Source organism: Plectropomus leopardus, chromosome 15 (genome assembly GCF_026936395.1).
Source record: "Plectropomus leopardus strain MGB_pleo_1.0 chromosome 15, ASM2693639v1, whole genome shotgun sequence".
Classification (NCBI taxonomy): Eukaryota; Metazoa; Chordata; class Actinopteri; order Perciformes; family Serranidae; genus Plectropomus; species Plectropomus leopardus.
The window spans coordinates 4,492,969-4,519,641 of record NC_142190.1 but is presented as its reverse complement, the minus strand read 5'-3'; the positions used below and the strand labels follow the sequence as shown (position 1 = coordinate 4,519,641).

The window sequence follows — 26,673 nt, the reverse complement described above, 5'->3', positions numbered from 1 at the left end:
ATCTTTATTGTGCTTTCCTGGCATCAGAGCCATAATCAGAATAAAGTGTTATTTAGGAATATACCACTTAGGCAGTGCAAAGCAGCATTTTAGCTCACAATAACAGAACCCCACAGGTTTGTTGTCTGACAATTTGGCAAGGCAGAAAAGGGAGTAAAAAAACAGAGAATTGTATTAGCTGTGGGAAAATGCACCATACAAAATAACTGATTTAATAATCTAAAATTACCAACTTATATGTTTCTTATTGTTTTTTTTCTTTTTTTAAAAAAAGCAGCATTACTAGTTATCTTGGGGAATATGTGAGCGTGTCAGATTTGAGCTGCCTCTCCGCCACTCCAGTGTGACTCGGAGTTCATCTGTGTGGAGAGAGCTGAAGTGGCATCCTGGATGTGATCCTCCCCAGTCATCATGCCTCTAATGGGGACAGCCAGGTGCAAACAGCATGTAATCCTGTTTGTCAGCCCTGGTGTCTCTCTTTTTCCCTTCCCTCCTATTTGGCATGCAATCTGCATTGGAAGTGTGGAATTGAAAAAGCCGCAGCCTCAGGCAGTCACAGGTGGAGGCAAGGGAGAAAGTGAGGGAAGAAAGCAAGTGACAGAACGACAGAGGATGAGAATGGAAGATGCAGTGGGGGGATTTATGTGTTAATTCCCTCTTCCTGGGTGTGCTATTTCTCAGTTATCCTTTACTTAGCCAATGGCAATAGCCAATAAAGGCCCACTAAACTGGCACAAAGAGAGGGTATGTGAGAGGGTTATACCTTACCCATGTGCAAGGCCTCTCAAACACACTTTACTTTATTTACTGGTTTCTTTATTTACTGGCTCAAGTTGCTGAAGTGTAAGCATTGTTAGAAAAATGTGTAGTATATGCAGACAAGAGATAATATTGACAAACAGCCTTTATGTAAGTGTGACAATATTATCTTGCAGAACTGTTATTGTTACTCTATATGTTGAGATGTCAGCAGCTGAAATGTGAGAAACTGATTCTTCTTTCGCCATTAGAAAGAGAAAAACCTGTACATCTGACTGGCTTTGTATGTGAAATAGAGTAGAGAAATGATAAATGGTGGCACAACATACAGGACACTAAATGCTTAGGACATTCAAGGACCCTTATGCCATGAATTGGTACTACTACACAGACTGCACTTCAGAGTTTGAGTGCTGCACAGTTTAAAAACCAGGAGAGTAAACCACCACCTTCTCATTTCATATATCGCTGCTTTGTCAATTGACTTTTGCAACCACATATTACGCTCTCGGTATCCTCCTGTGTCTGCTGTTGACATTATGGGATGCTGCAACCAATGGCGATGTGAACAAAAGCACATGGTTAGGTTTATGGTGTTCAGGTTTGATAAAAATTTCATGGTTTGGCTCTGCATTTATACGGAAAGCAACACCGGGCTCCCAGATGAAAGTCCGGGATTTGTTGGACCCACCTGCCCTGTAGGCCCCCTCCAGCTCCTTATATTACCTCACTACTGGCAATGTTTCAACCTGACACATCCAGCAGTGTGTCATATGGCGGCAATAGGTTCTGTCCAGCTGCGTTATCAGCTGACACTGCCTCTCTGTGTATCATACTGCCTGGCGTAACAGTAAGATACAAAACATTGGCTATAAGACCAGAAAAATAGGACAATTAAGAGTCTACTAGGAAATTTGGTGATAAAAAACACAGATAATGACTGGAAGTAGACCACTTTACAACGGGTGCCTATATATATATATATTTATATATGTAGATATTTATATAAGTGGTATCCTTGAGGTATCCTTCTGCATCTACTGTTGATGTACAGAAGTGTATGGTCAGGATTAGGCAACAAAGGCACAAGCGTTTAGGTTTAGGCAACTAAAGCATGGGGTTAGGTTTTGCAGAAAACATCATGGTTTGTCTTGGCACAAATATGTCTCAACCTTGTGCCGTCCAGCAGCATAACATATGGCCGCAACAGGTTCTGTCCGACGGCTTTATTAATTGACGTCACCCGTCCACATATTATACTGCTGCACCTGCTGTACCAGCTGCTGTCTGGCTGACCAGCGTTGTGTATTATACCACTGCAAATGGTTTCGTCCAGCCATGTTACAAACCAACACCTTCAAGTGGTGAAACTTTGCGCTCCAAAAGGGGACTTTTGGCATTAGTATCTTATGCCAAAATCACTGTTTAAGTGGCGGTATTTGACATCTTCTGAGTGAGAACAGTCTGGATATACTCATGTACACCTGTCTCCCTTTCATGTCTGCATGAGGTTGCATGCTCTGACGCGATAATGCACATGATAATTATCCTCGATGTTGTGCCGTGATAAATCCAAATGCCTCAAGAAACACAAACATGTATCTGACAGTGAAGCGCCCGTATCTCCTCAGCAATACACATCATTGTGCTGCGCTGTTTTTCAGTAGCACAGACTTGATATGCAGGGAAAGTGGCTCAGCTGCGTGTCACACAAAGCACAGCTAGCCAGGCTAGCACTGGCTTCAGAGTCAACCACAAGGGTCCAGATTTCTTGGGGGTTAGAAAGGGATAAAGAGAGCAGGGCTGAATGTGGCCTGCTTTTTCCTCTCCATGCCCGAGGCCTTGTGCGACACATACATGAATAAATCAACGCCAGGAAAGAGGACACACACTGAGACTGTGGGGTGCCACAGTTTTAGGGGCTCTGAGCTCCATGTAATCCTTTTTATCCATACACAAATCACCCCCACCCATTTTCGCTCCCTCCCTGACACACTTTAGGAATTTATGGTGACATTGCCTCTCATGGGAAGTACCAGAGCAGCAACAGTGTCGGGTCAGACTCAAGGTTTTATAAGAGGATTAGGGACTGCCTTTGATAACATGTGCATTGTTTGTGAGCTATTATTCACCATTTCTATACATACAGCCACTTCAGTTTTATGTGCACCTGATTTTTTTGGTCATAGTCTAGTATTTGAAGTTTCCTCTGAATTTAACCATGTATCCTCGTGTAATTGTGTTTTGTAAAGGTTCAGACATTTTTTCGATTTTTAAGAAAATTCCCTGAACATTAGATATCAGAGGAGATAGGAGGGCATGTCCCTTAAAATTAAGAAAAAGAGACATGGCCAATGTTTTTAACACAAAGGATAAAAAGAAATTTGAACTTACTTTGCAATTTCGGGATCACAATAGAGTTTTATTACTTGCACCAAAGACAAATCCTTTACCCTGATAATCTTGAGAGACACGTCAGAGTAAATTCTGACCAATGTTAACTTATGGTATTAAACCACCTGTATGATGTGCAGAGGTGGTCAGGCAGACTACACAGATCAGGGACGTCAATAACCATGATGTCAAGCATCATGTCAGCCATTTCCAAACCAGGGAGAAAAGGCATAAAAAACAACTTGTTTGTCTTACCGTCCAAGCTTCACAAAGCATCCTTGACCCAGAATCAGTTTTCTTCTACATGACATACTTTTTCTTTTTTTTCATCTATCATTCAAGTCATTATCAGGCTGATATTGTGTATTCTGATCCCAGTAATACATTAAGATCCTGAACAGAAGTAGGTGAGAACAGAGGATAAATGATTAAATGGATTCTTCATATAGCCTCTAAATCAATGTTCAGCTTAGTGACAATTGGCAGTACATGTAGGTCACCACTGTGTGCACAATATGAATATGATTAGCTGGCCAGGGTTTGGATCACAGTGTGTCTCAGCCCATTTGCCAGTATGTTACATTTGTGCGATTCATACATGTGATGTAGTTCAGATTATATGTACTGTGTATGAACGGAGTTTCTCATCAGGAGTCATGACAACAAGGTTAGATGTCTGCCAAGCAGCAGGTCACATCATTTCCAGTTTGAGACTAACAAATTAGAGACTTTTTAACCACAGGCCAGGTCATTTAGCTTGAGCAACAAAACTGGGTATTTTTTAATAGGAGGTTGTGACATTTCCTGCCATGTTTGTAGCAAAAAATGCGGGTATTTTTTATCAACATGTCGTGAGATTTCCAGCTGTGTCTGTAGCGTCAAACTGGGTATTTTTTAATGACAGGATGTGTCTTTTTCAGACCTGTTTGTTGCAACATTAGCAGAAATACTTTTGAGGAGAGGTCAAAACATTTTCAGTTGTGTTTGTAGTGACAAAATCAGGCACTTTTCAATGAGAGGTCGAGTCATTTCCAGGAGTGTGTGTACAGCCTGTAGTTGTTCCAACAAAATTGGGTATTTTTTAATGAGAGTTCAGGGAATTTCTAGCCATGGTTGTAGCGACATTTTTAATATAAAGTTTGAACATTTTCAGCTGTGTTTGTGGCAACAAAAGGGAGGTTGTTTTTTTAACGAGAGGTCAGGACATTTCCATTCATGTTTAAAGTGACAAAACTGGGTATTATTTAATGAGAAGTGAGAACATTTCTAGCTTTGTTTGTTGTGGCAAAAGTGGCCATATTTCTGGCTGTGTTTTAGCAATAAAAGCAGGTCATTTTTAATAGGAGGTCAGGACATTTTGAGCTGTGTTTGTAGAAACAAAATTGGGTATTTTTTATGAAGTTGGGTCATTTCCAGACATGTTTGTAGCAACAAAAGCAGATCTTTTGAGCCAACAGATGATGTTTTTCTAAAACTGATCAAGTGGTTTGATCCTAAACCGAACCAAACATTAACCTTAGTTAAAAAAAAATAAGTAGTTTAAAAAAAATCGAAATACATTTTCAACATGTATGCTACATATGAAACATAGAAATATAGCATATGTTTGATTTGCATGTTTTGGTGCGCAACATTTATTCTGGCACCTGGGCCACAGCCCGCGTCCCTAAAGAGAAAGAGAGCCTGCACCCCAAGTGCTGATGAAAGCTAACAATCCAGAGGGGTTTTGGTATGTGCTTGTCCTGTAGGGTTAATAGTCTGTGCAGAGCCTCGTTGTGGGCTGGAGCTCTTCCCACCTCAGCTCTTTTATTCTATTGTTGGATTTAATTGTCTCCGTGTGTTCTCATGCCAGCAATCTTTTTCTTCTGTGTCCAACCAGGTGCTCACTCCCCCTCTTGTACTTCACTTGATGTGTGTGTCGTGTGTCCTTGTGTGTTTCTGCATGTGTGTACGTGCGCAATTGTGTGGCCCGACACAGACCTTTCTCAGGAGAAATTGCCAAATTATGTTGCGAGGTCCCAGAGCTGCCTGGGCCAATCTACATGCCATTGTGTCAGGATTGGTAGTGAGTGTGTAGAGTGTTGTTCCTCAGCCTTTATGCTCCATTTGAGGGACACATACTTTTGGCCGCAGATTCTCCCATGCTCAGTGCAGTGTGTTAATATTTCTTTTTGCAGAAGCAGAATAAGTCAGGAATGCATCAGTTCAGTTGAGACAAACGGGAGCTCTGCCCCTCGGTTAACAATTTCACTATCTGCATTTTTTTCAAGTGTTGTCTGGTGCTTGAAGACATGTTAAATCCTAATTTGCAAAACAAGTAAAGCTCTGGGTCCTATTGCGATTGTTGGCAGCAAGATTAAATTTAAACTGCTGTGCTGCGTTCGATAATTGACAGCTGCTAACTATAACCTGGAGAAGCTTCAAAGATATGACCTATATGTCATATTTCATAACATGTTTGTAAAACCTGCTTCACTGACTGATGAAAGTCTTCATATTTCTATATTATAAAAGGTTTTGAAATGGAGGAAGGTGCATTGTATGTGAAAGAAAGTACTGAAGCCCTGCTTTTCTATCTGAGCCAGCGATATCGCTTTTATTCATTGTATTGACTTTTCTGCAGTCCTCCTGCCTCTGTCTGTCTTTAATTATTAATTTCAGGGCATTTGTTATTGTATTCACTGGGAGTCTTCAGCCTTTCCCTCCTCAGCTCCATGGAAATTGAATCTCCTCTCTGGTGTGGCGCTAATGCAGGCAGTTCAGTTCCTAATGGATTGAGTGCATATTGAACGCTTCAGTTGCTCCTCGGGGTAGGTGCAGCTTAGTGAAGGAATTAGCCCAGCGCCTTGAAAGATGAGAGGGGAAAATAGTGCCCAAATAGAAAAGCTCCATCTTTGTTCCTCCCAATATTCCTTTCTCTATTTTCTTTGGCAATCTCCATCGCTCCACGCCTCTCTTTCCTCATTCCTTTATCATCACAGCCTTTGAGAAACTTTACTACGCCAGCCACTTGCCACTCAGGTTTAAGGTTGAACTAGAATGACCATAACTGGCTCGTAAGACTTCATTACGCTATACCCGTGGGGCATATAGCAGACGTCAGGGTATACCTTACCAAACCTGTTCCGGGCAGCAAAATGTTGTGTGTAGGTCTGATTCAAAACATAAAATATCCATTGTAAAAATCTAAAAAGTTGGTTTTACTCAACCACTTGAGACCTAAGGAAATTGGCTTAATGTCTTTCTAAAACTTAGGTAAGGAGCAATGAGCAACTTCACAAAAAAATGAAACAAAAGAAAAATCAAAAGAAAAGACACAAAAAAAAGGAAATGACATGAAAAAATGCTGAAAATTAATGAGAATTCTGTAATATAAGTTTAAACGTATATTTATAATAATAATAAGATATCTTTTTTGGGTTATTTTACCCTAGCATCTTTAAAAGAGCCGAGTTTCTCATTGCCTTTTTATTTATTTATTCATTTTTTAACCATATTTTAGAAAGGCAGCAAACTAATTTGCTCAGATTTTGAAGATTTAAGGTGCAGCACAAGAAAATCGATGTCGATCCAGGTTGCAAAGCGTTAAAAAAAAAATTGAGGAAACAAGTCGCCTTGAAAATGTAAGTAAATATAACTATTCACCTTCATTTATGTTTACTTTATATCTAATTGCTAAGTTTCTGTAAAATTCAGTTATTTTTCTTGATTTTGTTAAGTTGTTGCAATTATATTGTTCAGTTAAATCAATATTAAGTTTTAGCAGCTTTAGTTAATCAAGTTTATTGCGCTATATATCTGTATTCTGCAGGTTGCAAATCAGTCTATATTTGTGTATTTAACGCAGCTGATCCCATTTTAGTTTGAAAACTCGACACTTGTTTTTTGTATGGATGCACAGAAATGGGGAACTTAAGAAACAGTGGCAGACACCCCTATTTGATTTAGTCCTCAGCAAATCATATTTGCTTTGCAACAACTTTTTTCTTTTTTCTGCATACACAGTTCCACCTCATTGTTGCTCCAAGCAAAGAAATCTCCTACTTTTCACCACCTCAGTTGTGTTTTTCTGTATGTAGGGAACCAACTGAAGTGCAGACAATTGGCTTCCTGTTTATGCTGATACGCCAACATGCCCAGTGTACATTAATCATCATGTGGTTTTTGTTTTCAGGTGTTTTAATACGGATGGAGATTTTTTTGTATTAGTGTGGATGTAGCCTTATGGTTTTGAAGAACAAATTCTGAATCCATTCTTGGGTTAAGAGACATTATTCTAAAACAGTTTGTGATTTTGAGAAATAACACCTCTTCTCTGACCTGTTACTATTTGTTTGAGCTGTTAGTGGAAAGCAGTTTCTATCACCAGGCCATCGGCAACAGGGTCATTGCACCACTAATTGCAATGATAGCATTTTAAAGTTAGATATAGTATTTCTTACTACAGACATATTTTTATTCTGCATTTTGATTTGTGGTTGAAAGTTACTTCACGACTGCTAGAATTAGACTATTAATATTCTTATTATATATGTATTATATAATATATTTTATTTATATTTTGGCTCAGTTCACCTACGGAGCCATCTGTATTGGCTCCAAAACAGTTCTTTGCTGGGTCAGTTTGTTCTGTTTTTGTCTAAATATTGCAATATTTTTGCATCATTTTTTTTTTGGCTGTGCAGACGCTTACAAAGTATGCACAATTTTCAATTCCCTCTAAAAATGTAAAACTTAGCCGCCTAACACCTCCTTTGTGTCGACTGAAAACAAAATGAAAGCAGCGCTTCGGATGCCAGCTCATTGCTCACCTCGAAAAGCGCTCAATGGCATTATTGGCTTATGCACAAAGAGCCCAACACATTTTCCAGGGCAACATCTTCATCATATTTGTGCATCATCCAATATTTTCTTTTCATCTCGGACCTCTGCTCGGTCTGAAACCTTGCCTCAGGCGCCGGCTCTTACCCCAGGCACTCGTTCTATGGAAGAAAGGATAATCAAGAGAATCATTTCACCTCATTAATATTCAAATTTATGTAAGGTACATATTTGAGATTTCTATTATGCACATAGGTCTTTAGTTAATTGTCTTTAGATATGTGTGTGTACACTGACAGATGCTGCCATAACAACATCTGGCATGGAAGATGGATTACAAATACCAATAGAGCACTGATACTGCAACAACTTTTCTTCACTAGTGTGCTGAGAACATTTTCAGTTAAAACAACTTATCTAAAAAGATGCCAATTTGAAACGGTCTGTCAATTGAAACTAAAATAAATAAAATATGCTCCTAGTTTTCCTTTTGTAGTGGAGCAGCTGCTGCTCATCCTTTCTTCTAATCAGAGTTTCAGTCCATCTTTTCTTTTTTTTTAATAGAAAGCCAAATCTAGCTTTAAATTAAGTAATTACCTGTCAGAAAAAAACTACCAAATCTGCATCACTTTGTTCTGACAGCCGGATCTTCCACATATACAACATCCCTCTATGTTTATGAATCCATCGAGCTCACCCCCTCTTTCAAAGAAGCGTCAATTTTCAGACTTTGACTCTCAGATGTGGGACTAAAATATTGATAAGTTGTTGATGGTATTTCTCTCTATGTGTAAGATTGCTTCCCGAAATATGCTTTTCCTTAAGTCAATGGATTGAAGAGTGACATGTTTTTTGGAACTTTTTAGTTAGTTTGAATTAGGTGTGCAGAAATGTTTTCATTTTTCACTCGCTTGGCCTTTATGGCCTCGTTTCCACCAAGTAGTCTAGTTCAGTTCAGTTCAGTAATCATTTTTTTTCCATTTTTATTGTGAGAAGTTGTGGATGGTACCAGTGAAATCGCTCCTTACGATCCCCATCTATCATCACCCCTCTGTTTGGTTGCCTAGCACCCTGATGTGGTACTAAAAGGTGGAGCTAGAAACATTGTAGTCTGTTTAGTGGTCAGTAGAGAACCGTAACTCTCGCTCAGGTTTGTGGCTTGTTTTGAAGCTTCAGTAACCACTGTTCATACCTTAGTAAAATATGACTATAAAATGATCATTTCAGCCTCTGGCAGCAACTGTAGACTAAGAAAAAAATCATTTAAATCACTGTGCCAACTGCCAGTAACTTTTCAGGATAAATGCTTACTTATTGTTACATGTTACTCAATGTATGATTTGATGACGTGAATCCATCAACACATCTAAAATTTTAATTTTACAATTCTAATTAGTCCATCCGTTTTTATTGTATTTCTTGGATGAAATACACTTAGTAATGAGTTGATCTTCAAGTGTTTAAAAAATCTATTTTGATTTTGACCAGATTATGTGAACTGCATATATTGTAATTCTCACTTGGAGAAAAGACAATTGTCAGAGTATCGTTTCTGTGCAATCTGGCATTACTAAATGGCTGCTGTTGGCTGAGAAGGACTCAAAGCAACTCAATATCCCATCCAGAGAGACTCTCACTCCAGCCTGCTCTTTTTTGTTCTGGAAATGTTGACATGCAGCCCGGCTCTGTGACGATAAATGAGGTGCAGTTAGCTTCTTGTATCACCTGTGATAAGGAAGTACAGTGAGAGCTGAAACAGAGAGTGACAACAATCACACCACCTACATTTGAGAGACTGTCCATGGTGAAAATGCTAAACCGATCGAGGTCCCAGGTACGTGTCCATAGGGATATAAGAATTCTGAGTGGAAACAGGATTTATGAGGAGGTCATGCTTGTGGCAGTAATCAGAGTTAAAAAAAAAAGCCTAAGGTGTAGCGAGTAAAATAGACATACTGTTGCTCACCACTGATGTAGTCCCTTCCAGTTTGCAGTGTCATCCAGTGTGCAGAGGCTGTGTCCCGCAGCAGCAGCTGACCTGCGTCCCTTTCTGCATGTCACCCCCCCCCCCCCGTCATCATTTAGCCATCCTATAATAAAGAAAGAAAGAAGCCCCCCAAAAGATCTTGAAAAAAAAAACAAAGGGCTCGATGGGGTGAGAGCAGAAGTCAAAGACATGACTCTCACATTGCTTCCCAGGTTTTCCAGGTGAAAGAAGACTTTGTGTGTTAGGAAGAGGATGGCATCCTCCACTTGGCTTGTAAGCAAACTGAAGCGGGTCCATAAAAGCAGTTAGTGGGGCCCTCAGGTGCTGCAGAACCAGCCTCTCATAGGTCTTGCTGACGTGACTGAAGTGCCATAGCTCTGTAGTCACTGACAGAGCTTGGGTATTCTTTCCTGGGCACTGTGACAATACAGGAGGTCTTCCAAAGTTCAGACACTTTCCTCAACTTTAAGGACTTTTTGGAGAGGTGATGGAAAGCTGCTGCAAGCTCCCCAGCACACACTTTAAATAACCTGGGATTTATGTTGTCACACGCACGAGATTCGTTTATTCTGAGCCTCAGCCTCATATAGAGACTATAGAGAATATGTTAAATGAGATGTCATTGAGTGTCTGTGAAGATTGCCACCTATCAGTGTTCTCGAGAAGCTAAATTTTCTCCAGCAGCCAGACAGAGATCAAATTAATTTACAACTCACAAAAGCTGTGCATGGAGCTGCTCTGTTGCCAGCAGGAAGTGTTGTTATGTTTCTGCAAACCATAATTACAAATCTCATCAGTGTTTCTAAAGTGACGTAGTGTATGAACTAACTTTGTCATAAGGCGGAAGGGATGGTGGTCACTTACGTTGCACCTAAGCTGCAAATCACTTTTTCTGACCGTCATACAGTCAGCCATACAGACCCTAACCCAGCTGTATGATAGGCCACTGGACATCAGGTTGAAATGCTACTGGTAACAACATGTTATAAGAAGCGCAAAGGTCCTCATAGACAAGGGGGGCGGTGGATGGGTCAACAAACCCTGGACTTTCACCCAGGAGCCCGGCATTTGCTTCCTGCATGATGTGTTTTTTTCTAACCCTAACTACAGGCTTCTGTTGCCTTAAATCTAACCACTAGTGCCTTTGTAGCCTACTCCTAACAATGCACTTTTGTTGACGTCCCGCCGTTGGTTGCCATGTGCTTTTGTTGGCTTATCCTAATAATGTGCTTTTGTTGGCATGTTTGTGTTGGTTGCAGCATCCTAAAATGTCACCAGCAGACACAGGTGGATGTCTAGAGAGTAATATGTTGTGACGACTTGGCGTGAGAACGTGTTGGTTAACTACAGCTTTGTTTGAATGTGGAAAGTTTTACTGTATTTGCTACATAATAACATGCAAAGGTAACATAAACCGTGGTTTGCAGAAATGTACAATGCCAGCATTTCTGAGAACATGAGAACGTTTTCAAATGTTTTGACGTTAGTCTGAGCATGGGTCAAATCTCCTTAACTCCTTTAGGTCTGTCATCAGAAATACACACCTTTGCCATCTATAGCCATGCTAGCAGTTCTTACTTCTGCATCGTATTTACTCCTCAGACACAGCAGCCGAGGAGCTCCAACTGTCAAGCAGCTCTCTCCAGCTGGATGTTTGTCCTCCACGTCTAGATCAGCTCTGACAAGACGTAGCTGCTCTCTTTCCCCAACAAATTCTGCCCTCTGTAAGACCTCTCTATCAGCACTGTCAACAGTGTGCTGCCCCCCGCTCACACTGCCATGAATCTCACTGCAATGCAGGACAACTAACTGGCATGAACGGCCTACATCCCAGGCACACAGCAGAAATAATACCCAGCTCAAATTTATGTTGTCATGACGCCCCATTAACACATGCAGTCTAAAATCAGACACAGTTTTATTCACAGGGGACTAATCTCAACGCAGTCGCAAGAAGAAAGTCGGCATTGTACGTTTCTGCAAAGCATAGATATGTTACATTTGTATGTATCATATCAACGTTTCTAAAGGGATTCATCTGAACTGACTTTGTTATCAGGAGAAGGGGGGGGTGGTGGATGATGTGACACCTGAGCGAGACGCCTGCCAAGCCATAAACCACTGTTTGACACCATCAAACAACAAAACTGGCTGTATTTTAGCATGTCATTGCTTTAAATCCAGCAGCCTTTTAGCCACCAAATGTGGATGTTTTTTAGCGACCCGTCGGGAGTATTTACCCCAGAAATAGTATCAAAAAAGTGACTGTTTTTTGCAGAGATATTGCTACATTGCTTTGTTTCCAGCCAGAATTACACAAACAAACAGATATTTTAAGCCAAACATGGCCTTTTCCTTACTTTTGGTGGTTTTTGTGCCTAGGCCAATCCACTCATTAATCACAGCATTATCAAAATAGAAAGTTTCACCATATCAGCTACAAAATACAAATGTAAAATACAAATGTTATGTATCTGTGGTTTGCAGAAACGTAGCGCTGAGATTTATCTTGGCATTTGGGTTGCTATTCTTACTAGTGTGGTAATACACTAGATTCGGGATTGGCAACACTGGGCACATGTTCCCACCTTTAGCTGTAGCTTAATAACTGGTACATTAGCAATAAGTATGGCAGAGAGATTTTTGAAATACTTAAGTGCTGGGTTTCCCACAGATTCCTTTATTTGTGGCACCTGCCACAACAATAAATAAATTTTATTTATGTATTTATTTTTTGCAGTTTGCAGTTTGCAGAATATTTCTTTCCAAGTTGCTCAGTATGTTTTTTTTCCCTTGTGTTTGAAAGAAATCACACCAAATTTTCGAGGTTTGAATGATAGTGGAAGGAGTCTGAATGCAGCACAAAAAAACTGATGTTGATTTAGGTTTTTAAAGGGTTAATCATGCGGGATCTAAAAGTTGCTTTCACTCCCTCTTCAGCAGCTGCTTTTCTCATCTGCTGATCTGATCAATAAAAATGATCAATTATCCACACCGTGAGTCAAAACTCAAACTCAAAAACTGATGAAGAATTCAGCCAGCACTACGTTCACAGACGCACAGACACACACACATTAAAAAAAAAGAAAGTCTGAAACTTTAGCATTGCACTTGATGACAGCGTGGATATCAATGCAATCCTCGCTGCATCTTAAAACCAATGCCTCAAACACCAAAAGGTGAGGACATTTTAGGACACATTTAAAAATAGCACTTGATATCAAAAAGGTTGTCGACCCCTGTACCATGTTTGTGACTGCACATGATAAAAGTTTTAATACTCTGAACCACGGCTTATGTCTGGTCAAACAGAGAACTGAGGTGAAATAATTTGGGATGTGTTGTCATGGAAGCGTCTGCACTGATGTTGACCTTCTTTACATCTGATTCATTGTGAATCAGTACAAATGGATGGTGGGTAACTGCAGAGAAGAATCCTAATTAAAATAGCCGGAGCCATTAGTGGATGTCATTTAGCCCTTTAAAACAGACCTCCCGCGGATGGCCATAGAAGATCGCTGTTGCTTGATTCTGTTTAAGAAAATCTAAAATAAGAACCATCACAGCCAGAGCGTTTATTTCTTTTTGTAGCAAAAAGCTGAGGCTTCTGTCTTTTATCCATTATTATGCCATTGCCTTATGTTACCTTACCTTGTGTGCCGTGAAAATGTGGTATTTCGTCGTGATTACGCTGTAATTTCCCCATAATGGCCACTGAGATTGTTGTTTGCTCAGTCCTGTATACATCAATCTAAAATAAAAACTTTAAAAGCTTGAGCATTAATTCCTTTTGCAACAGAAAGCCAGGACATCTGTTCTCCCCACTGTCACATTGTACGCTGGTAATGACATTATTGAGATTCCTGCAGTGCCAAAAAAATGTACAGTGGTGCCAGTGGAGTGACTGTTTAAACTATCACAACACAACTATTGCACAAAAAAACTATGATAACACAATTTCACTCTGCTCATAACAATTTGCATATTTTAAAAACAAAATAATGTACTTTATAGTTGAACCCAAAGGGTCTGTTTGGCACATTTTACACTCTATAGGCTCTTTCTTTTCATTCTTAAATCTACTTTGCATGTAGTATAATGATAATAATTCATTGTTCGCATTTTTTTTTCATACGAAACACAGTGGCATCATGACAAAAAGAAAAACTGGCATTTAAAGGGTTAAAATTCTGAAAATGAATGGAAACTAAAATAAATTAATTATTAGGATTAATGTTGGATAAAAATTCTCAATGAAATTAATAAATAATATTAATGTATAGAATTTTGTAGAGCTTGATTTTGAAAAGCAGATTTTGTGTGCAGAGCGATACATGTTTACATAATAAATCAGCATCTAAGAGTTAAATCACTAATTAGAAAAAAAGTCAGATCTTTTTCTAACACAATTTCAGTACTTTTATAACTTGTTATGGTTTATTGACTTATATAATTATTTAGCTTATATTGTATAGATTTTAGGGATGTGGAACATCTGAAGATTTGAGACATTACATCACAATAAGAAAAATACCAATGTAGGCACTGGTGAACCATTTCTATTGCAGAGTTCAAAGGGTTGAAACAGACAATGTAGCTAGTACAAATCTTTACTGGAATATATCCCAATTATCTATTTAATAGCTCCTTTAAAAACAGAGTTTACAAAGTGCCTTGACAAACAAAGCAACTCAGAAATGGGATACATAGACAGTGATACAAAAACACAAAGCCAAACAGTCCTATTGATCACAAATGAGAAGAAAATAGGGTAGAGTTAAGGTAAAATAATACCAGAGGACAAATAATGGTGCAGATGCAGGATGTGTAACATCAATATAAATAAATACAAAGAAATAGATCCCAAAAAACAGCAACAGAAACAATAAAAGCAATCAATCAAGAAATTGAAAAAAAATAGATACAATGTAAATTGAAAAGGTAAAATAAACAAAAAATAACAGAGAAACGGAGAAATAACATACCGTTTTTTGTGTTAATTCTCTTAAAGCGAATCTTCAGCATTACCTCAGTTTTATTGTAGTATATTGTCACATTCTTCAGTGTCTTAACACTGGTAACAACTGCAGACAAGCTTTGGTACACAGACTATTTTCTCTAAAAAACTGGGATTGGGTGAAGGAAGAACTCATGACGGGACAAAGAAATAGCTTGAACTGCAAAATGCCAAATACAAGGTCAGACTAAATAAATCCCACCTCCTCTGCTTACCGTCCTGGCAGAAAATCGTAGCTCCTTCCACACTTATAAATATTGATATCCTGAAATAATACTGCACAATGGGCTTTCATCTATAACTTAAGGGCTGCAGGAAGTTTATGGCTCATGGAGAAGCATTCTGTCACAGAATATAGGTTAGGATCATTGGAAATTCCTTTTCATGTCTGCACACAATTCGACAATTTAAGCAAGTTGGAGGTTTTTGAATAATGACTGTCAGCGGTGAATATAATCGAGCTTTGCTTCGATTTACTATGACTTCACTTTTCTTGAAGCTTAACCCTTTGAAACCTGGACTGACATCAGTTTTCTTGTGCTGCGTTCAGACGACTTTTATTAAGACACCTTTAATCCTCTGAAACCTGAGAAAATTGTTAGATTTTTTTTAAAACATGAAAAAAAAACCATAATAAGCAACTTGGCAAGAAATGTCCCATGAATTGCAAAAAAAAGAAAAACAAAGGAAAATGTGACAAAGAAATGACCTGAAAATTATCTGGGATTAACTATTAGATATTATAAGAAGAAATAATAGATACTATTAGGGGAAAAAAACAACTAGGAAAATGTCCAGAAAACTTTATAATTCTTATAATTATATAATCATTCTCATTTTTTAAAAAAAAAAACTTTTTTCCTTTCTTGTCTTTTTTTCTTTTCTTATTTGTTTGTTTACTTGTAACTTTTGACTAATTTATTGTTGCATTTTGGGCCATTTCTTGTTAAGTGTCTTGTTGGCTTCTGTCCGTGTTTTTAAAAGAAATCAAGCCAAAGTGCTCGGGTTTTTAAGGGTTAAACCCTGTAAACCCAAACAAGTTGGTTTCACTTACTTTGAAAAAAAGGAAATTATTATTTGGAAAAAAGGCAATGAGCAACTTGGCAAGGAAAAATGTCCTGCACTTTGCAGGACATTTTTAAAAGGTGACAAGAAAACAAGAGAAAGAGAGAGAGAGAGAGAGAGAGAAAATTACCAAAAAAAGTAGGTGGGGCAATCCAGAAAATGGTGTTTATTTGATTATTATAATAATGTAATCAAAATTATATCAATATTAAACAATGCTCGGCATTTTTTCAGGTTATTTCCTTGTTTTATTTGTTTGTTGTTTTTTTTTTTTACTTTTATATTTCTTGCACATTGTTTAGTTTTATATAACTTTATCTAATTTCTTGACAGTATTTAGGGTAATTTCTTGTAAAGTTACTCATTGTTTTCTGCTTCTGTTCTTGAAAGGAAACGTTTCAAAGGGTTAAAGCCAAAAGCACAATTTTTTTCATCACTGTTGGTCTTTGTAATGCTCGTTTTTGGCCTTGCAGAGTCACTCAAACAAGTCGTTCAACAGCAAAGTTCATATTCCAAAAAGCTTTCCAAAAGTGTTATTTGACATCTATGAAACATTTAATGTCTCTAAAATATAGGGCATCCAATCTGCGCTTCACTTTAATCTTCATTCTTTTGACTTTGTGCAATCAGTCCTTCAGGGAGGCTATCTCATTTGAGACGCACATGAAATGGCTTTAAATGATGTAATGAAAAAAATGTCTGATTTGGGGTAAGCTCCCAAATACTTCCAGCAGCAGTAAATCAAATTGGCCATCTCGCTATCTTTAAATAGAATCCACGACTCTGGGCAGCATTATCCCCAATTATCTGCTGCAACAAGAAAAGGCAGCGATGTCTCCAGATTCAAAATGTCTCTGTCGGTGCATTTACATCCATCTGTCCTTCCAGGCAGCTGTGGAGGCTCGGCAGATACGGCGGGCTTGAAGGCGAGAGGAGGGAATACCAGAGATGTGGACACATACTCAATATGTGTCAGAGGCTGGAGGACACTTTCTAATGGGAGCAGAAGGAAGCTGAGAGGAAGCGGGATGGGGAGAGAGGGGGCTGCCAGCCTGCCCGCAGGGCCTCTGGAAGAGATGAAGGAGTAAGAGGAGAAGGAGGGAGGAAGGCTGGAATGCTGAGGAACTGTGAAGCAGCACTATACATCCACAGAGGAGACAGATGGACGAGCCAGTCGCCTCGAGTTGTGGCTGGGAGGAGGACAGCGAGGAACGGAGACACAGAATCACACCATTAGCAGATATGATTGCCTGATATTCATGAATAATGTGTGTACGCGTGTGTGCGCGCATATCATTTCTGCCTGACGATCGAGGCACTCCAGCCAAAAGTGCTTTGTTTGCTTAATTAAATGAGTCACAGCACATGAGCGATTGAGGATAAGCCTTTCAATTTGGTGGTAAAGAGCTTACAGTAGTTCTTCCAAAGCTTTGCCGCGCCTGTCTGAATACTAAAGCAACTATAACTCTCAAATCATTGGGCTCATTTTCTTATCTAATGATGCCCCAACATCCAGAAAGTACTGTTGCTAATTCTTGTCTGTGGTTTGTAGGGATGGAAATGAAGTCAGTGTAGGTAGTGCGTTGTGGTGTTGCGAAAGTCACGATATTCCGACCTCCTACTAGAAGAAGTACCTGAAAACCACTTAAAGTCCAAGTTCCTACTTGTGAAGTCAAATCCATGTACCCCGACTTCAGCGGTCTGACACAACAATGGCAGCATCCACGGAGGCCATGAGGTCACGGAGGTCAAGGCAACATAAATGTGCATGTATTTAATTCAAATAATACATCTACTATCAGAGAGTAAAACCTGTTCTGCATGCAAACTGATGGTATAATATATCACTAATGTTAATATGTAGATGTTTACCTTAAACAATCTCTGAACCTGATCTTTTCCATACAAAAGTTAATCTGAAAAGACTGATTTGTTATGCTTTTCACAATAAGAGATAACTTTATGTAACAGCCCTCTGACAGAACAAATACACAAAAGCCAGCGATAAGACTCAAACTCACAACCTTCACAATGTAAATAATTTTCTTTACCAGCTGAGCTACCTGCATCACAAGCTATGTGACAGACGTTTCATTTTTTAATTTCACCTCCATTTAAGTTTTGTATAAAGCCTTAAAAAGATTTTTTTTTATTTGAGTGAATCCTAAAAGAGGGACTTGAACCCCTTAATTTTAATTTTGCATATATATATTTTGTTGCTGTTTTACCATTTAAAATGCCTCAAGTTTCTGGGGGCTTTACAACAGATTTGAGCATATTTAGAGGATAACACAAAAATGTTTTAGGAATTCTGATTGCTTATCAACTCCATTTAATTTTTCAGAATTGTAATTCAAATCTTGTCTCCCTTTTAATGGATTTTCTGCATGGTTTAAGGTGTAACAGAAGCAAAAAATGAACTTGTAAGGAGGGGCTTGAACCCAAAACCTTCTGCATTCAGGGTAAGTTCCTAATTAACTTAACCATCTCACTTGCCTATAATACCGAAATACTCACACATAACAGTCATGGTACCTTGTCAGCGTGAACACGTTTTAGTATGAATATGTTTTAGTTCCAACAGCTTTCAGTGTGCTAACTTTATTTCCTTTTTTTAAATTGCATTCTGAGTTCAGGCTCTCAGCAGCTTTTATTGTCTTCATCACACAGACTGCTTCGTCAGGCTCATTCAAGACAGGCTTTTTGCAATAAGAGACACCTGTGAAGGCTGTCAAAGGGAAGATTTAAACTCACAACCTTCAGAGTATGGAAAAGATTCTCTACCAGTTCAACTCTCAGGTTAGTGTGATACAAAATTCATTTTTTAATATGTGAATTCTATTTGTTGCCTAACATCTGTGGAGCTTTACAGCAGGTTTAAGGTCATTTAATGGATAAATAATTATGTTACAATCTATTAAGCATTTTTGATATTTCATCTCTTCCAATAATTTTAAAAGTCATTAAAAACAGTGTCTTTTGAATATTAATTTTTGACAATCCTATATTTCCTATTAAAATGGTTTGTGTGCATGTTTTAATGGGTAACAGATGGAAAAGACAAACTGTAATGGAGGAACTTGCACCCACAACTATAAAATTATGGGACAATGTCTCCACCAACTGAGCTGAGAGGACTTATTGATCAGTGGTGACTCTTATGAATAAGAACAGTCAGTGTGAACAGGTTTCACTCTGAATTACTTTCACTGTGATCATCTTTCAGTGTCATCATGTTTCAATGTGGAAACTTTGTTTCTCTGCAGGTTGATGAAGGTGAAGTTTCTGCAGCTTCAGTCTGATCTTCTTTCTTTCCCTGAGTCTTCCTTTCATTTGGCGCTGAAGATGGTCCAGAGGATAACAACACAGACTGGTGACGCGGCGTCCCGGGTCCAAATCCTGGCTGAGGTATGCCACACGGGAATGTATGTGATGAATGAATGAGAGCTCCAATCAACAACAACTAAAGAAGCAACAAAAAAATTCAAACTTTGCAGTCACAAAAGACATCTGTGGCTATTTCTCGTCGATTTCAACTTGCGAATTTCCATCAACAACAGGAGGAGGATTCAAGAGAGAAGATACAGAGAATTTGTAACTATAACTGAGCCCTGGGAGTTAGTTAAACTAGCTAGATTTTTTGTTTTGTTTTTGTTATCACTTTTAATGTTTTAGTGGCTTATAGGCTGTTTAACTAACTCTGTGGTTGATATAACTTTAACCGTAATTAAAAATTGAAAATGAAAGTTTTCTTTCAAAACCATGGCAAGGCAGTAATCGGCAATTTAAAAAGAAATGAAGCAAAATTAGCAAGAAATTGAATTTTAAAGAATAAAAAAGTATAAGAAAATCACTGGAAAATTATAATTAAAAATAAAAAAAATAATAAAGGCAAAGGTGTTACAAATGTCAGAATAATTCTGTATCATAATTTTGAATGTATAATTCTAATTATCATTAATATAGTGTCCCCTAGTTTGTTTGCGTTTTTTATTTCGTTTTTTTACTGAACATTTTTCTAAAACTACTAATTTCTTCGAAGTATGGAACATTTTTTTAAAGAAAGTGCACCAACTTGCTCTGTGTTCAAAGATTTAAATACTTGTGAAAAGAGTCTGAAAGCACCGCAGAAAAGTGATGTCACTCCAGGTGTCGAAGGGTTAACTTTCCCCAAACCTTAAGAAAGTAATTTAGTGTTGCCACACACTTCTGTGAGTCTGACTCTTCTTATGACTTCAGTTTTTTTGTTGTTTTTTTCGTCTTAATTTGATCATATCACTGAAGGGTATATACATGTTTTTTTCTCTTTCCTTTGATATTTCAACCCCCTCTTGTGTCATCTTATTATCACAATTATTTTGCAGCGAGTGCGAAAAAAAACATTATATCTCTTACTGTGCATACAGAGGCCTCATCAAACGTTGATGTGTGTTTAATGAAGGGTTGCATAGCTTTGGCTTCTGCCTCTCCACGTGCATGGGCAAATTAAGCCAACTAATGATCTGCTGTTAACGCTCTGTTTTATTTCCATCCAATTATTTAAGCACACCCAATTAACTTGATGAATTGTACTAATTAATGGCTATTGCTTGTATGTGGCTTTTGTACGTTCAGGTTCGGGGGAAACGTTCTGTGCCAAATTCTACCATGTTTCCAAACAATAGCCGCATCGTTCCTGCAGTGTCGTGATGGGTAGGAGACTTGTCGCAATGAAGAGTTTGGCACGCCAAACAGCAGATTTGCACATGTATCGGAAGCCTGAGTCGGTCCCTCGTTTCCTTGATTTAATTATGACCCACCCATCTGAACAAATAAAGTGACTATTAGTCGATTGGCAGAGGTCGCAGGATCAGTGGGGAGTTGTGTGCAAGATCCAATGTGATTTTGAAAAAGGAATTCCCGCTGGAAGCCTTGGCAGGCGCAGTCATTTGGCATATCTGACAGAGGCTTCCATTGGCTGTGGTGCAATGTGCATGCTGGTTCAGACTGTTAATGAAAACACTGTGCCTTGGGCCTCTGTGCAGCCTGATGGAGGATATTGTTGTCTTTCCAATGAGACTAAACATTGGATTGGTACGGTAATATCTGCCTGTTGCATTTTCTCCACACATAACAGGCACCTGGATTCAGCAGTAAGAGGGCTGTTTTTCCAGCTAATATCAGTATATGAATGCACAGTGTGAAAAGAAAGGGATTTATGCACAGTGGGGAGAAACGCTTCCAAAGGTAGCATAATTTTAGTTACTTACAGGGGTGAATTATCAGATATAGATTTGAAGTCTTTTTGGTCATTTTGGGTCTCTCTGTGATAGTTCCTTTGCATCTTTTTGTGGTTATTTTTGTGTCTCTATGAGGTAATTTTGTATCTGTTTTGGTAGTTTTGTGTCTCCTTGTGGTTGTTTTGCCCCTTTTGTAGTTATTTTGTGCTTTTTTGCAATTCCTTTTCATCTCTTTGTGATAATTTTTCTGTCTCTTTATGTTAATTTTGTGCCTCTTTGGTCATTTTGCAGTTCCTTTGCATCTCTTTGTGGTCATCTTTTACCCTTTTTGAAGTTTTCCTATTTAGGTAATTTTGTGCATCTTTGGGGACATTTTCTGTCTTTTTGTAGTCATTTTGTGACTATTTGTGGTTGTTTTGCCCCTTTTGTAGTTATTTTGTGTCTCTTGCAGTTCATTAGCATCTCTTTGGGTCCCTTTTTTGTTCCTTTGAGATTATTTTGTGCCTTACGGAGGTAATTGTGTGTATCTTTGAGGTAATTGTGTGTCGTTTTGGTCATTTTGTGCCTCTTCACAGTTGCTTTTTATCTGTTTGTGGTCATTCTGTGTCTCTTTGACATCATTTTGTGTCTTCACAAGATGATTTTGAGCATTTTCAGGGTAACTGTATCTCTCCTTTTTGATCATTTTGCCACTCTGGGGTAAATGTGTGTCTTTTTGGTCATTTTGTGTCTCTTTTCAGTTCCTTTGCATCTCGTTGTGGTCATTTTATGGCTCTTTGGGGTAATTTTGTGTCTCTTTGAGGTCATTTGTGACTCCTTGTAGATATGTAATGTCTCTTTGCACCTTTGCATCTCTTTGCGGTCATTGTATCTCTGAGATAATTTTGTGTCTTACTGAGGTAAATTTGTGTCTCTTTGTGCCCCGTAGACCCGTTCAGAAATCCATATATGTTTATCTATATATTTTATTATTTCATCAGTACTTTTAATTCTATAAGATCCAAAAGTGGATGTCAAATTTGAAAATGATTTTCACCTTTCATGTCACTCGTTTTATGAAGTGTATAGATTCGTAATTCAGATATATATTTCATAGGAGGCCTGCTGTCATGAAGTGGACGCAATCACTGAACATAAATGGGCCACTTAACTTAATCCATCAAGATGAATACATTGAGGATGAAATGCTTCCAGCAATGAAATATGTGGAGGGCATCGGGAGCACACAATTTCACTTTTGACAGCACATTTAAGATCAGATATTTTTGCAAGCAGAACTAAGGAGGAGAATTTGAATGGAGGGTTTCACTTTTGTCAGAGCTCTTTTCCATCAACGTCTCTCTGCTTTTACTTCAGAAAAAGATGTGTTCTCTTCTCATATTTTACCATTGTAAAAAATTTCCCGTTGAAGTCAAGATGACTGTCATTTTTAAGAGAAGGTAAGCAGCATACAATGTACATTTTACACATATCATGATTATTTTTCACACCCAGTTGAACAATGATGTTGCATACGGAGCATACTACTGCATAAGGCAGTCTGTTGCTCATATATTATATATATTGTTTGTGGAGAATACAACGAGAGCCTGAGAGGATTGCCTTTGATACAGTTTTGATCAAAGTTTCTCAGTCTGAATGAAAGCTAATTTGGTTCTTTGTTCAAGCGCAGCCAAAATAAAGCTTCTCTCTCTCTCTCTCTCTCTCTCTCTCTCTCTCTCTCTCTCTCTGCATACATTATCTTAAAATAGAAATTGTGTTTTTATTTCAGAAATCCTCACATAAACATTGTCAGTAATAGTATGTTTGCAGATCAGGATCCATCTCCAGTGACAGTTTATGATATATATTTTAGTTTGCTTTCACTTGTTGCATCAAGGAGCCTTGAAAGGCAAACGAGGTGGCAGCACTCCTGATGTATGATATTCACCACCTGGGTTTGAAAAATATTGTTATCTCAAAATGCCAGAGGCCAACTAGGAATCCCAATCACTCAGAGAAATGGATGCACCTGTCAACAATTTAGAAAGAGGCTGAAATGAATGAACGCAATCACTCAGGAAATTAGACAACTTAAGTAAATGGGACTAAAGTGGGTTGAGCATTCGGAGATTCAGTTGTGTGTGTGTGTGTGTGTGTGTGTGTGTGTGTGTGTGTGTGTGTGTGTGTGTGTGGCATCAAAAGGGAGATGTGATTCTGATACAGTGTAATGGAGAAATATGAAAAAATGACTATTTGTTCTGACAGTGTTGTCTGTTACTGTATGCATTTTTAACTGCACAACTGAGAATGATCACATGCTCTTCACCTTTCACCATTGCAAACTACAGAGCCTGCACTACTTTTGTAAAAGGATTTGCAAACAGCAGAAGTAGGAGTATGAGAATTTGTTGGCATATGTTTGTGTCAAAACAGTGGTTTTTATACATAAAAAAAGTGTGAACGAGAAGCACACATGTTGAAAAGTTCAGTAGTTTATATTTGTTTTCGTGTTTTCCATTAGTTCACACTGCCAGCTTGTGTGTTATCATGATTACGCCCTCTTTAAAATATCAATTAATTCTGCCTCACTAATCAGCTCCCAGAGCAATACTATATACAGAGTCAGCGAGCTGGTGTTCAGCGTGTGAGTGCCATCTAGTGTTCATAAAAAACTATGAAAGAGCTGATCTGGACAGAAGGAGTCTTTCCATGTTTCCAAGTACACTGTTAAAAAAAGACAAATGAAAAACCATGAAATAAAGTAAAAGTCTGTTTTTAAAAACATTTTTAAATACACAGACAAATGCTAATATACAGTAAGGCGTTCATATTGTCACACAAATGAGATTCAGTCAAAACCTATGTAAATTAATCCATCTGGAAATTGTCTTCTAATGGCAGAAATAACATTGTTAAGGGCTTTTAAATATGCCTGCAGACAACTGCCTATAAGCTGTGTAATGGTGTTACCCGGGGATACGGACACAATATCTAAAGTTAAACTTGAAAGTTTGACTATTAACAAAAATGTACCAGCGTTAATAATGATATGAACACGTGTTAAATAAAATTACTCAGAAACAGTTTCAATAATGTCTCCCACTGACTATGTATCTACAAATGAATAATTTTTGCCTGCAGTGTTTGAAAGTTGAAATTTGGAAAGGCAACTTTACAGGATTATATAAATTTAAAGGCAATGACAGCTGAGTTAACACACCTAACACTCAGTATTAGATGACCTATACTAGTTGAGCTAGAGCCTGATATGTGATGAAAAACTTACCAGTATTGAGATGTGAAATTGATTGGTTTAAATAATAATAGCAACGTACATAATGCATGTCTTCTGCTCTTTGGTACTGTTGTTTGGATATAGTGACAGTTTCAATAAATATAAGTTTATTTTTAGAAAAGTTTCCAACTACAGCTTTTACACAACCGGGATTGGTTATTTTCTCCACATGCAGCCTCAACAACACAAAAGCATCTCAAAAAATAGTGCTCTTCATTTAAAATTTCACCTCAAGTCATCATGACCTGCCCGCCACATCTAAATTGGCACAATTGTGTCTGCAGGAACAGGGAACAACAGCCAGTGATCTGAGTGAACACTTCCTAAAGCAGAGGCAGATTATAGGCCCCACCAGAAAAGGATCAGCAGAAAGCCATTATGAAGCTGTGGGGTTCTTCATTATCCAAAAGCTCACCCCTGTCCCATTATAACAGATTGGTTTCGATGGAGATTGCACTTCTATTTGAGGCCACAGGGAGCTGGACTGTGGACATTGATTATCCATGCTGGTTGATTAAGCAGTAATTAGAAATTATTTCACAAAAATGTCATTCCACATTTATTGCTGTGGCATTTATAAGGGAGTGGAGATGAAGTCACTTAGTGGGAATGAAAACCAAGGCAGACATGGAGTGAAGGTGTCTCATAGCGGGGAGGTTGTGCTTTTTAATTTTAACTAAGAAGAAAGTGTTGAGAGCTGCAGAGCTGGTAGGAAGACTTTTTTTATAAGTTAACTATAGCTTCCATGCAGTCCTCACTGGATAGTTCACAGCATCGCAAGTATCAAGGGACTTGTTCTCATGTTTGATTTGTTTATACATCTATTCAAATTCAAGCTTTGTCGAGAGTTACCTGTATTCACAAAGAATGGCTATTTAATAAAAACTAAAAAAAAAAAAAAAAGGTGCGATACGCCACAGGACAGCGTCAGCTGAAAACGCAGACAAATAGAACTGATTATGGTTTTATTATTCACTGCTGGACAGCCAGACACATTCAGATTTCAGTATTTGACTTCTGACATTTTGACTTAAGTTGTCAGAGCGATTGACAAGATTGACGGCGGGATGGCCGGATGGACCGAGACATGGCAGTATGATATGCGGATGGGCGGTGTCAGGTTGAACACAGCCAGTAACAGCAAAAATGAGGAGAACAAAGGAAGGGTGAGGGGGCAGTGTATGGATTACCTAAACCTGACCATCCGTGCCAGCACGTGCTTTTGTTGACGTTCAGGTGTTGATTGCTATGTGCTTATGTTGCTTAAACACATGCCCAGCGTTATCCCACCATGTGCTTTTGTTGACGTCAAGGTAGCAGCATTGTCAACAGCAGATGCAGGATACCTACCTACAGCGTAATATGTAGACACAGAATTCCAATATGTGCAATATGTGACAATTTGGGATGAGAACATGTTGACCATATCGTATAGTATTGTATAGTCACATGGAGTCCAAACAACTCCATGCATTAAAATCAATGCATGTAAAAAGATTCCCATAAACAACAAGTCAAGTATTGATTTACACAGATATTGATGTCTATAGTTAATATTTCATTTGTAAAATTACATCCAACATATTCCTGGTGAATGATTTTCACCGACCCACATCCTTCTCCTAAGAAAGACCTTTATGGCTGCTAACTGCTGTGTCAGTCCAAGCTTGGTTGAACCCATGCATAATCATGCAAATGACAAATGAAAAGCCCTGCCAAGATTGCCTTCCAGCCGCACAAAAACCCTCTTCACGGCAGAGCCAACCTTCAAAGAATGCACATCTTTACACTTTGTGTTCCCTGTACAATAATCCAGGCCTTGCCCATCGTTCAGACACACTGTCATTTTCCATTTCACCCACATAGGCCTGAGTTTATAAAGAATTTTCAAACATTTTTTGTGGTTTTCCCTCTCCAGCTGCACAGGCTGTGTAGACATAGTTGATCACAGTTTACAAAGGGTATGAGTAGACTCCAGATTTGTTCCATATAGAAGTATTTCTGTATCCTGGGTTGTTTGGATATCCCATAGTATAATGTTATAACTTAATCTGTAAAATATCTAAAATATGTTTTTGATAAAACATTTGTGGCCAGTAATAGGCAATAGGTTCACCAAGAGATTGACATGATT

General features: G+C 38.4%; 1 protein-coding gene and 1 long non-coding RNA gene across 4 annotated transcripts in view; both read left to right on the top strand.

Annotated features, from left to right (window-relative positions):
* The window catches only part of LOC148187206 (uncharacterized), a 37,407-nt gene extending 18,601 nt beyond the window's left edge, over positions 1-18,806 (top strand). For all 3 annotated transcript variants that reach the window (XR_015779005.1, XR_015779007.1, XR_015779006.1), the window contains 2 exons: positions 16,932-18,505; positions 18,714-18,806. This is a non-coding gene — a long non-coding RNA (uncharacterized LOC148187206). The remainder of the gene's footprint in view (positions 1-16,931; positions 18,506-18,713) is intronic.
* Positions 18,807-19,308: 502 nt separating this feature from the next.
* The window catches only part of LOC121953000 (protein ripply1), a 32,017-nt gene continuing 24,652 nt past the window's right edge, over positions 19,309-26,673 (top strand). Inside the window, exon 1 of the mRNA XM_088088847.1 lies at positions 19,309-19,451. The gene's annotated coding sequence lies outside the window, so the exon portion shown is untranslated. The remainder of the gene's footprint in view (positions 19,452-26,673) is intronic.